The sequence below is a fragment of the Thermobia domestica genome, chromosome 17 (genome assembly GCF_964235325.1).
Source record: "Thermobia domestica chromosome 17, izTheDome1.hap1.1, whole genome shotgun sequence".
Taxonomy (NCBI): Eukaryota; Metazoa; Arthropoda; class Insecta; order Zygentoma; family Lepismatidae; genus Thermobia; species Thermobia domestica.
Window position 1 is genome coordinate 95391309 of NC_137470.1, and position 13492 is coordinate 95404800.

Genomic DNA, 13492 nt, shown 5'->3' on the forward strand with positions numbered 1-13492 from the left:
CGAATTAACTTTTGCTAGGTGTCCACTAAAAACAATGAATGTCGAACCGAACTTGAAAGAGGATAGGATATGTAAATGAAAAATGAAAGAAAGCAATGGTTAACAGCAGTAGTCACTACTTACAACACATGAGTGAAATCTATCCCCCCCAATAAGTTCAACAATTCTGAAACATAAGGGCGTCACATTTTCTTCGTTTCCTGACAAAATTGAAAAATGAGTTTTGCATATTGTTCGTCAATGCCCCTCCAATATAGTTAGCTAACAAACCAAGTACGGTCGACTGACTAGACGTCAAGTGAGTGAAATTTATATAGAAAGTTTCGATACAGCATTTCACCGAAGTGACGCAGACGTGGTGTTGAAGCTTTTGGTAGGTCCTATTTCGTAATGGATTTTAGGTTAGTGAAATTTCTTTATACGTATCACTAAGCTCTTTAACTCCATACTAAAGGCGTGTCGTATGATTTATTCAAATCGTCAGATATTCGGACAACCATGAACCCAATTCATTTTGCTTCACTGCTCACAAGTTTAACTTGAAATAAATTCTTACTTTTCCACGGAAACACAAACTGTTTTAATGCTAATTTTATTATGGGTGAAATGTATAATCTGCAAGTAATAAAAGTTTTTATGTCCATCTCCGAGATTCGATCCCTCGTCCTTTGGCTCAGCAGTTCGACACGTAGACAACTAGACTAATTGTCGTGTAACAGCTTGCAGGAAAATCGGTTTGAAGTGCACGAAGGAAATTGAGGGCATTGATTATAGATGGATTGAGGCAAGCAGCATGTGCTCCCATGTATACATAATTTCGAAATACTTTATCCTTAAGTATTACAATGATGAATTGTTTCTACAGTACAGTTAATAACGGATCAACTTATCTTATTACACTTAAAAGAGGAAAATACAGATTTACAGAATGTTTTCGACTCTGAACGTTGGATTTTGGGTTCGAACCTATCATCTTTCGTTTACTGTTTCCCGAAGATACTTGAAGTTGAACTTAGGAAATGTTTGCCTTAAAAGACCAATATTACACAGTCCAAGTTCAAAAACTAGTTCTTATAGCAACTATAGTGATTTTCTAATTAAATTTAATTTAGAGTTACCCCGTGCCGTAAGCGTCGGTGGACCATCGATGGGTAACTAGCGACCTCTCGGCAAAAATTGATGGCCCCACTGCAATGATCCTGGATGGCTCCACTTCCGTTTTGAAAATTATACCACCAGTGGGCCACCGGTGGCAGAGACGCGACGAAATGCCAATGAATTACAAAATTACTCCACCAAAATATGTTAAATAGCCTATATGCATGATTCATTTACATTGAGATGAGTCTAAAAAGCACTTACAAAATATATATAAAGTTCTCCCGGAATGGCGCGAAACAGCAACCTTGTGATGTAGAAGCATGGATTACTCTTGACCCCGGAGCTCACTTTAGGATCATTCATCAGGAAAACAAACATATAATAATAAACGCATGCACATGACTGGCGATAAGTCGTTCAGTGCTTTGTACGATTCTCCGCGACGAATCGAAAGACGGACCGAAAAGAAGTCATCGCCGCTACGTGGTGGTAACTGCAACACCCCTACTCTAGATGTCTGTTTCGACTCGACGAAACCCTGCCGTCAGGGACACACTAGCGGCAATCTTTCGATGCGTCGGTATATCGACGATCGACATTTACCGGCAAGTGGGCCTCTAGATATTGGCGACGTTAACGGCATGGGGTCAAGTTTCATCTCACAAATGTGAGATATTCTATTTTTGGCATAAATTTTAACTCCTCTCCTCTGTTGGGATACGCATCTTAATAAAAATGGCGTGACAACAAGCCAGTCCGCGCATGGCACCATAAAATGTTCTAGGAGTGGTTATATTCATGGTTGCTATATATTATGTTTGGTATTTCTGTTTGTATACATTTCGTGAGTCAGAGGGCGACCCACCCTTTAGGTGCCCATGAGTCAGAGGTAGGTGAAAGTGTTAACTAATAAAAATCATTTCAAACGGTTAAGCCATTTTTTGTTCTGATAGACGACGTCTTTTCATTTATATCCTATGTAGATAGATACAGATTAATAGCATTATTACTGTCTTAGTATTTATTTCATTTTTACCATATACTTTTCTCAACGTTTTAAGTCCTTTAGGCTAAAGAAGACGGGTGATTCATGCAAATAAATTCTAGTTCAAGTAAAATTTTAATTGAACCTTAACGGGAATTGAACCCGCGACTATAAGACCCAACAACGAACGCGCTAGGCATTAGATATTAAAACAAAACTGACTTACCGAACGTTCCTCAGTAACTGATTTTTTTTATTTGTAATTGTTTTACTCGGTTTTATAGTTTTAGCAGTACCTCTTTAACAACGGGGGCACGAACACAGAATTATCACAGATAGGTAAAAACACAAGCCTCTCCCAGCGGGAATAGAACCCGGTACCCCGTACACCAAAGGCACACGTGCTAACCGCTGGACTATCTGTGTAGGGTAAACAAAGGAGCAGAAATAAATATATATTGCACATTCCGACGAAACGTAAACGTCCCAATGAAAGCAATATTAAAGGAAAAATGCAAAAAACTTAGTGAGCTCTTGAAAGAGCTCGAAGGTTACCTGGGTATGAAGACAAATCTTTCTTCAGGTATTAATATCTCGTATAATCGCTGTTAGCTTCGATGACGCATCTTAATCGTCTTGGTAATGAGTTAACCAAGCTAGCGACATATTGATGTCCGTGTGCTATTTCTTCCCACGCGTCAAAAACTAGCTCCCAAAGTGTTTCAGCTGTCCTTGCTGGGGGATCAGGCCAATTTTCGTGTAGAGTTCTTGTAACTTCCGCCCATAGATTTTCCATTGGGTTCAAGTCAGATCCTCTTGGAACCCAGTCGACTAGCTCAACATTGGGTTTCTCTTGAAACCAGGCTTGAACTAGATGGGAATCATGTATTGAGCTATGATCTTGTTGAACTTCTACAATGCCGTCTTCAAATAAATTTCTCGCAGGGGGGAGCAAGCCATACTGCACAATATCCAGATATTTCTGGCTGTTCAATCGGCCTTCTATACGGTGTAATTCATCCACTGTATCCTTACACAGCCATCCTCAACTGTGAATAGTAACATGCCCCATTCGATGCGTTCTGTGCATGTACTGTGGATCGTAACGTTTTCCTGTGGGTCTATACACAAGTAGAGGACCATCATTTGCTGAAGATAATATCTTTTCGTCTGTGAAGATTACATGGTCCCAGTTACGACCGATATTTGCCTCAGCAGATGCTCGTCGAACAAACTTCATGACTATCCGTCAATTCCTTCTTACACGCGGCTCGATATGCGTGAAGCCCTGCACCTTTAGGGCGGTGCCGAGCGCTATCACTAACATCCGGGATGACATGAAAGGATTGCGACGGCTTACATCAACTTGGGCCCGATCTTGTTGCGGGGTTGAAACCCTTTGAAGGTCAGTGCCAGGCTTTCTAAACACGTTACCTGTTTCTGAGTATTTCTTCCACCAAGTATATGCTTTAGAACAGGGAACACCAAGACGTTCGCTAGCTTGTCTCACACTCATACCACCGCATTCAACAAGAGCAGTAAGCTGCTCGCGAACATTCTGACCACGATGAGCCATGACTAATGAATGAATTGCAGCTGTTAGGCTGTAGGCGATTTCGTTACTCGTACGCTTAAGTGGAGAAACACGTCTGCTGCGACAAGGTATACGTCATGTTTTCGTAGTTCAGCATTTTTCACGAAAAAAAAGTGTTACAGAGTTGTGTGACACAACACACACACACGCACACACACACACACACACATATATATATATATATATATATATATATATATATATATATATATATATATATATATATATATATATATATATCGGGTGTTGCAAAATAAGTGTTACAACTCTTGGGAGGTGACTCCTACCACTGAGACAAGAAAAAAAGTTCTCTTCAACTTTCGCCTATCGGACATAGTTTCAGATCTACAACATGCCGAAAGCGTGGGAAAATGACTTTCGGACGCCAATAGTTCGGAAACTATCCAACGTAAAGAGGGCGGGTAAAAAATTCCCTGAAGAAGTCATACCTGCTGTATTGAATTTTGCATGTTTCACAATCCTACCATGCACGCGCAAGGGATTCCCCAAAGGAACGTAGGGAGTCCCGGATAATCTGACAAATGAAAATTGGTCTAAATGGATATGAATTGATAGGGTTTCTACCAGGTAACAATAATTCGTTTGCATTAAGTCGACATCTGGAACCAATACAAAATGGCGGACACCTTCATGCAAAGTTGTATGTGGTTGCATAATCGCCAGGTACGGATGCTGGCCGACAGTGACGTTCTGAGTATTAAGTGTAGCGAATTTGTTCTCAAATGCTCAAGAAAGACATCTCGAGTGTCGGTAGAGCACAACAGATGAAGCAGGGTGATTCACATGTGTGTAAACACGTAACGAAAAATGCCCAGAAATGCAGTCATACTAAGTAAACGTGAGTTCAAGCGTCGGAAATGTAAGGAATAGCATCAAGAACATGAAAGCCATTGCCGATTCACCGATAATATTCCATCAATCAGACGCAATATCATGTGCACGGTTGCATACCAATAAGGATGCTACAACTGAGGCCAAGTTGAAATTGAGCAAGGGGACTCACTAAGAAACTGGGTAAACTAAATGAAATGTCTCTAGTGGGATCGTATAATCGATTTTGAAATGTGGCCAATGTATGTGTTGATATCGACATGTAGCTAATGGACAAATGTGAACATGTTCCACTACTGCTGGGACACCGTAACTACAACACGATTGTATCAATGTCCCTCTTTGTTTGGGACATAGTCCCACAGTCGAGACATATGAAAAAAATCTCTTAATCCATGGTTCAAATTCTGAAAGAGCGTGAAAATAACAAACTTGTATCATGTCCCACGTCTCTTGGGACATATGACGTACTCGAAATATAGGAAAATACCGCCAGAAATGTGTATCTTACACACAGTGCACATGCCAAGACAAAGACGAAAATGAACCAATTTGGCGCATGTAACACAACAGCTGGAACACCATACATATGGAAAATAATACGACATGAGAAATAGGAAGAAACGTCTTAAACCTCTGATTGTTTACAACTGTGCAGTAGGAGTAACAAAATGAAACATACAAGCATGTCGGGAGGCTGTACAAGAGCGCTTGCCAAACAAAGTGGATACTCCTTAAAGAAATGAATACAGAGAAAGTCAGGCTCCCTCGAGCCTCAGGGCTAGAGTGCTCGCTTTCGCTCGCGTGGTCGCAGTTTCCAATCCTACTGGCAGCCCACGGCCTCAACATCAAGACCCGAGTAGTTATTTTCCTATTTTTCCCACATGGGACGGTGTCCCAGCAGTAGTGGCACATGTTCACATTTGTCCATTAGCTACATGTAGATATCAACACACACATTAACCACATTTCAATATCGATCATGCGATCCCACTAGAGACATTCATTTAGTTTACTCAGTTTCTTAGTGAGTCCACTTGCACAATTTCAACTTGGCCTCAGTTGTTGCATCCTTATTGGTATGCAACCGTGCATATCATATTGCTTCGGTTTGAGGGAATACTATTGGTGAATTGACTTTCATGTTCTTGACGCTAATCCTTACATTTCCGACGCTTTGAACTCATGTTTACTGAGTATGAGTGCATTTCTGGGCATTTTTCGTTACGTGTTTACACACATGTGAATCACCCTGCTTCATCTGTTGTGCTCTACCGACACTCGAGATGTCTTTCTAGAGCATTGGAGTACAAATTTGCTACACTTAATACTCAGAACTTCACTGTTGGCCAGCATCCTTACCTGGCGATTATGCAACCACACACAACTTGCATGAAGGTGTCCGCCATTTTGTATTGGTTCCAGATATCGACTTAATACAAACGAATTATTGTTACCTGGTAGAAACCCTATCAATTCATATCCATTTAGACCAATTTTCATTTGTCAGATTATCCGGGACTCCCTACGTTCCTTTGGGGAATCCCTTGCGCGTGCATGGTAGGATTGTGAAACATGCAAAATTCAATACAGCAGGTATGACTTCTTCAGGGAATTTTTTACCCGCCCTCTTTACGTTGGATAGTTTCCGAACTATTGGCGTCCGAAAGTCATTTTCCCACGCTTTCGGCATGTTGTAGATCTGAAACTATGTCCGATAGGCGAAAGTTGAAGAGAACTTTTTTTCTTGTCTCAGTGGTAGGAGTCACCTCCGAAGAGTTGTAACACTTATTTTGCAACACGCGATATATATATATATATATATATATATATATATATATATATATATATATATATATATATATATATATATATATAGTAAAACCTGTCTTCAACGGACCCTTTATTAAACGGAAAACTGTCTTAAACGGAAATATTTCACGGTCCCATGAATTTTGGAGAACAAAACGTGTAAAAAGTCCCTTCATTAAGCGGAAACTGTGTTACGCGGACAACGGAAAGAAAAATAAACATTTAACGGAAAATTCTGAGTTCCGGACTACAGCGTTTAGAAGATGTTCAGACATTTTGTGAGACATATACATTACACTGTCTGCGATAAAATGTTCGGTCTTTTTGTTAAATATTTCTGGACAGTATTGACTTTCCCCAACCACTACTCATATTCACCCCCACAAATTGTCCTTAATCCCCGCAAATTAATCAAGAATCATACGGAGTGTCGGAAAGAAGAAAACGAGATAGAGGAAGAAGAGGAACACGACATCGTCTTCCAAGAAGAGTGTAGAATAAATACATATCAAGATGCTCTCAGAAGTTTAAAGGAACTGCAAAAATTTGCCTTACGAAAAAATGATTCTGATTCACTTAATATAATTTCTCAGTCTAAAGTGTATGCGGAAAGTCAAACAGCCATGTAGCAATGTACACAGAAAACCCTGCTTGGCTATTAGAAAAATAAAGAAAACGTGTGCATAGCAAATTTTGTATTCATTTTAATTTTTTTGTGTATTTATTCATAGAAGAAAGAAGTACTGTAATCTAACAATGTACGTACAGCAATATATTTTCTCAGTATGCCCCTTTATAAGCATGTATTTCAAAAAAAAAAAAAAAAAAAAAGAGAGAGAGAGAGAGAAAGAAAGAAAGAAAGGAAAGGTCTACCTCCACTAAGCGGAAACCTGACTTCAACGGAAATTTTTGCAAGTCCTGCTCGATTCCGTTAAAAACAGGTTTCACTGTATATATATCAGGAACATGAATAATTTACATTTTTCACGTCTGTGTTAACGTTTTCATACATAAATTCTGGAAATGGCTGGCTAGTAAATGTAACAGGGATTTGAAAAGTGGCAGTTCGTCTGATTGTTTGTCCAAGCACTTCAAAGTAGAAATTTATATTTATAACAATGTTCCCATATATTTTAAAAAAGGAAGAAATAAAAACGAACTCTCCGCACGGAGGCTCGAACCGTCGCCCTTCGCTTCAGAAATTTCAATCAGCATTACTGAAGCCGCTTGGCTACGGAAGCACTTTGCGTTATAATATTGATAATTGTATCGCTCCAAGCGCAGGGTGCCACTTGAAGTTTTAAATATTCATTTTCGGTCTTTTTTAGTAATTTCTACTTAAGATATTGATTGTTTCTGCGTATTGGAACTGAGCGTGAAGTGTGCAATCAATCTCAGAAAGTAGTTTGATTTTGTTTTTACATTTTCACATCGTTTGGATGACAGTACGGTTTGCAGCTAGTGTCTATATAAAGAACGGCGGGAAAATGCAATTCCCTGTGTATAGATCTGCGGGAATTGTGACGGATCTAGGCTCACTTTTTCGGACTTAGTTTCTGAAGGAGTTTCCAGCTTTTTGTGAACAGGTGTGTACAAAGTGAGTCACCCACAACAATTCAATTTTATATTACATATCACACTTGTAATTAGCAGTGGCGGCTGGTACTATATGTTGCATGGTTGTGCAACCGGATCTTTCTTTAATATTAAAGATATTTTTAAGTATTAAAGTAGTGTATCAGTAAAAAATAAACCTTCGCTCTTGAGCGCAAAACAGTATTGATGCATTTCTAAAAAAATAATTTAGAAAAACTGAAAGAAAGAGAGTGATATACAAATCCAGTGGCAGCAAGCGTTGCCACTGGAAGCAGTAACATTGAGCATATGGCAGCGAGCTCCTATCTCTTAACATAAGGAAGTGGATTTATTCTTGCTTCGCTGCTATCCTCCCGTATTACGTGTTTCCAGTTGCTACTTCGTTGCAACTGGTATATAGTCAGCTTCTGTAGTAGTTACGAATTCCTCCGTTTGGCAGCGCTTGACTCAATTGATAGGTTGAGTGAGATATAGACGCTTGGAAGAAAGAAGTTAGTCACCAAACAGCAAAGAGCAAATACGCGTCTGGTGGTAGCAGGGGCGGATCCAAGCTGAATATTTGGGGGAGGGCAGTCGTTCGAAGTCAATAGATTTTATTTTACATTTATAATACAAAAGTAAAAATTCTTGGGATAGGTTTTATTTTTAAAATAAAAAATATCCTATTTGGGGGGGGGGGGGAGGCGGTCAATCGAGACTCGAAGAAGAGAATGTCTTACCACTGGTCTAATTCCTAGCTGTGTGTCGCTCGTGCACATGTTCTTGTGTTCAATTTCTGGCGGAGAGCATAAAAAATTAATCTCGAATTATTCACTTTCAATACTCATCTGTCTTCTTTAGCCTAAATTGCTGGAATGTTAAACTATTATTTTTTTCCATTTTCGAAGGAAAAACTCTTAGATTTCATGCTTCTTTATAGTAGAACAGCAGACAAAAATAAGTGGTTACTGAAAATGAACTCTTTGTCCCTTATATTCATACAAAGAAATGCTAACAAAATGCATATTGCCGGAGGAGAGAGGTGTTTCTGTACCTTAAAGAAAATAAAGCGGAAAATATTTGCAGTAGCGATGCTTTCTATTCAGAAAAAAATTGGCGAGCAGCATTTCAGATTTCAATGAAGTCATAGAAGAATTTGAAGCTCGAAAAGAACGAAGAAAGACCTTCCATTCTAAAATAATGCATAGTTTACTTAATTAAATAATTTTGTTTAACTGTATGCATGAATATAAGCAATTTTTTTGCTTTTTTTCCTTCTTTTGGGTTAACGATATCATTCATGGCTTACAGCACATGCTATATATTCAATTTATCTCTTGTTTAATAACATGAACGTAGAAGTTCTTGTATATAAATAGTGTATAAACGTACATTAATAGTGGTTGTTTGAAAAAAAAAAGGAAATAACTTATATATTAAATCAATATTAGAGAATACACTTTAATCAATAAATATACAAATGGAGCTTATAAGGACTTTCCTCTTCATATTTCCTGAATATTTTTTGGATACTCAAGAATGCTGGGGGGAGGGGAACACTTGCGCGTAACTACATACCTTTGATATTGCAACATTGCAACCGGTACTTCTACAGACCACGAACCGCTACTGGTAATTAGTACAGTGATGCCAATTGAAGGGAAATTTCCCTTGGCGCAGGGAAATTTTGAGTAAATTTTAGAGAAAAGGGAAAAAGGGAAATTGCTTGTAATATCTCAATATTGCAGGGAAATTAGAACCTCTTTTCAATCATTTATAGATTGAATGTATTTACGTATCTAATTAATCTCATTAGAATTCAGTATAAATTCAACATCCTATTTGTTCCAAACACAATCCGTTGCACATATTTCACATAAATTCTCACAAGTTATCTTGCTTTGCATTAGTTAATATTTATCAACATTACACATCGATCAACCTATTCAGTTAAATTCGAAACATTACAACAATGCTTATTTAAAATGTTTTATCCAAATTAATCTTCCGATTGTTGAATTAAATGCAATGCAATAAGATTAAATATTTCTCAATTAAATTATCACTCCAACTATTATAACAGTTTGGTTTTCCCAATCAGAAGATGTTTTTCCCAACCAAAAAATTGATTCTGAAGAGGATTAATCAATGTAAGAGAAGAAAATCTGCGTGTCGTGAATGTAAATATGTATATATGAGCGAATGCTGGGTCATTAGTGTATGTGTGTTTGTGTAAGTTTACAGATTTCCTGGTGACTGTGTGCACAGAATTATAAATTCTTTAGAATTCCGCATCTCTAAACTTTGTATTGTGCTTACGAACATTCCTCGTGTACAGCCAAAGACAGTAGCAGCTAGAGTTTTCTTTGTAACTGTTCGTATTCGTTTCAGTAAATATGGTAGTTCTCTTCTTAAGTAAAATATATACTTAATAATTTCCAAATATATACCAAATGCATACCAAATATATACTTAATAATTTCTTTGTACCTTGGGTTACATTAATATTAAAATCTATCATGATATCTATAATAAAAATTAGTTACGTAATATTTATTTTATATTTTTTATAATTTATTTAGGTTGTCCGTCCTGACCGAGGTATTTATAGGGTTTTTCCTCAATCACACCAGGCAAATGCAGAGATTGCACCTTTAACATAGGTGCTGGCCTACACCTTTCCATATCCTTTCCCCTCCTCTATAGTGACGCCTTAGATACCTAAACAACAAATCAAGTTCAAATTCTGCGTAAGCTCAAAGGAAGGCTGTCAGGTATCTGCTTGTATGTTAAGATTGCGGTGAGGGGGTGGAAGCGAAAACGATTAAAAATACGTTTACTAAATACAGTGCTTGAACGTTTTGGATGAAGGGAAATTCTATCCGGAAAAGGGAAATTCTGAAGTTTGTGAAGGGAAAACGGCTCTGAAGGAATTGGCATCACTGAATTAGTATAACGTGGGAATTTCAGAGGCAAAATGGGATTTTTTGCCCCTTGAGATGGGATTTTATAATGTTTTAGGTTGGCATCACTTGTTGTTGGTTGGGCAGGGTGTGGCGGACAAATTAAACTTGAATCTTGTTACTTTTTCTTTTTAATTTTAAGTAACAGTATACACTATACGTTGGACACTAGTGATGCAGCTGTCGTGATTATGTTATTAATATTCCTGAATGCAGACCTGTTCAAAATGTTCGTGATACATGAGCTATGTGCATGACAGAATTTTTGTACGTTTAATTTGTGTAACAATTTCTTCTGCAAAGAATGTTTGAGTAGCAAAAACATTTGAGTAGGTAAGAATTAGTATTAGAGAATATGTAATTTACTATAATATTTGAAATGAAATGATTGCCTCTGGTCTAGTGACTAGCCAGTGTGCATATAGTTATATAATGTCATATAATTATAAATACAGCGTGTGCACAATATACAAATTAACTTAAAAACAAACAAACTTGTCTTAGATGTCCACTTAAAAGCACAAGTGCTATATGAGTCAGGGCAGGAGCTCAACAGGGGTCCCGAGCGTTATGCACTATATTTGTGAGAATCCTTGTTATGTGGTAAATTATTTGTATACTTGTTTATCACATGTGATCTTTACATTTTTGAATAGTACATGTTGTGTTTCTCTGCATGTCACTCGACAGTGCCGTCCTATACACAACGATTTTACACCTACACGCTCTTAACTTTTGCAAGAAGCCGTTCATTTATTATCTGGCACCATTACCCTAGAAGATATAACTGTAATACAGTAAAGATTTCCTTTCGTGTCAGTTCTACCCAGGGTGGTTGGAATTTTCTCAGGTTTTTTTTTTTTTTTTTTTTTTTTATAAAACCCACCTCCAGAAAATACTTCAAAACTTCAATTGAAATAATAATCTAAATGTCATTATAATTACTTTCGTTAGTTGTGCTATTTGTGGTGAACGAACACCGTGTGCGTGGGTTTTCCCGGGGTTCTCCCGTTTCCTCCCACTTTCTTTATTATACCATTTCATTCATTCCTCGTCTTCACCGTCTCCTTTAGCCTAGCCTGTGTAAGCGTGGAACTTAAAACTTAAAGATTTAATCTTATTGTTTTTCTTTAACCGTGCTACTTAGTGCATGCCTAGTTTCAGAATTGGCTTAAAATATGTATTTATTACCAGAACAGAATACCATTGTAATTAAAATAAAAGAAAAAGGTTTGAAAATCGTGCGGCAAGTCTTTGCTTTGGTCATTTCATTCAATTGAATCGTTCAATGAACCGATTCATAAGGAACCGGTTCCTCAGAACAGTTTTTTAAATACATATCACAATGAACCAGTTCCTTACGAATAGAGTCGGTTGGAGGTCATGGTGGTTATGACTAGTCATTCTACTATTATTTACAATATTCCATCTTTCAAATATTGATACACATAGAACTAAGAGAACTTCCTATCGTGTGATTTCTAAATGTAACGAAAATTGAAAGACATTAGGTATTAAATAATACATGAAAATACAGCAAGAACCACTAAATTTTCATAATGAGAATAAAGAAGATACATTAGAAAAGGGAAACAAATTATAATATGAAAGGGCAAGCCTCCCTAAGCCCCCAGGATGTGAACCATCGCGGCCCTACAAGGGAATTCCATGGTTTCATGTGTATTATGGAATATAAATGTTTAAATGGTTTGCAGGTTTCATAGCTTTCAGCCTACGATAAAAATAATAATAATAAAAAAAATACACATACAAAGAGGCAACGAGGGGGGGGTATGACCCTAAAATATTGTCCAAATGGAAGAAAACTCACAAATTTTAATCCGTGTAACGTTATGAAAACAGAAATAATTTTAATATTTTTCTATTCGTATTTGGAGGGAGCAGAGGGGACATATTCCCCATAAAATCCTATGGTTCGTCTCTTGGGTCTACCGTAGAAGTAGTTAGGAGAATCGAATGAAACTTGTAGAATTCATAACTCTTGAACCTACGATAAATAAAGCGATAAAAAACATTTTCCATTCGCATATACGAAGAGGGGATGGATGCATGACCCTAAAAAATTGTCCAAATGGAATAAAGAAAATCTTATGGAAAGTATGCCTCCTTTGTTTCCTTCGAATTGGAATAGAAAAAAAATTTAAAAGATATGTCTGTTCTCAGTACCTTACGCAGATTAAAATTTATGTTTTATTCTCATTTGGACAATTTTTTAGGGTCATGACTGCCTCCCTTTGTATTTGAAAATTAAAAGAGTTATTTTTATGGCATTTTTATCGTAGGCTAAAGGGATATGAATTCTGCAAGTTTCGTTCCAATTGCTTAACCACTTCTAGGCTAGACCCAAGAGCCGAACCCTTACGAACATATCTGCAGCTAGGTTGGTCCATACCTTTCGTGTTATCTTGGTGTGAGGAATTACCTTCCAAGTGCACATTAACACCCTGTATATATTATTTTTATACTCTCGCGGTGATGTAGGGGGTCAAAATTTAGGAATAAAGTTCACAGATGGAAGTGCTTCCAAACCAGAACTGGTGGGAATCAATCATTTTCTATTTTTACGTTAATCATCATAGACAGATAGTG

At 37.4% G+C, this 13492-nt stretch overlaps 1 protein-coding gene across 4 annotated transcripts in view; it reads left to right on the top strand.

The window, feature by feature from the left end:
- Positions 1–10955: 10955 nt before the first annotated feature.
- LOC145673906 (uncharacterized) overlaps positions 10956–13492 on the top strand; it is a 74465-nt gene continuing 71928 nt past the window's right edge. For 3 of the 4 annotated variants that reach the window (XR_014128841.1, XM_081743718.1, XM_081743717.1), the window contains exon 1: positions 10956–11215. The gene's annotated coding sequence lies outside the window, so the exon portion shown is untranslated. The remainder of the gene's footprint in view (positions 11216–13492) is intronic. The other variant, XR_014128842.1, reaches the window with a different exon arrangement.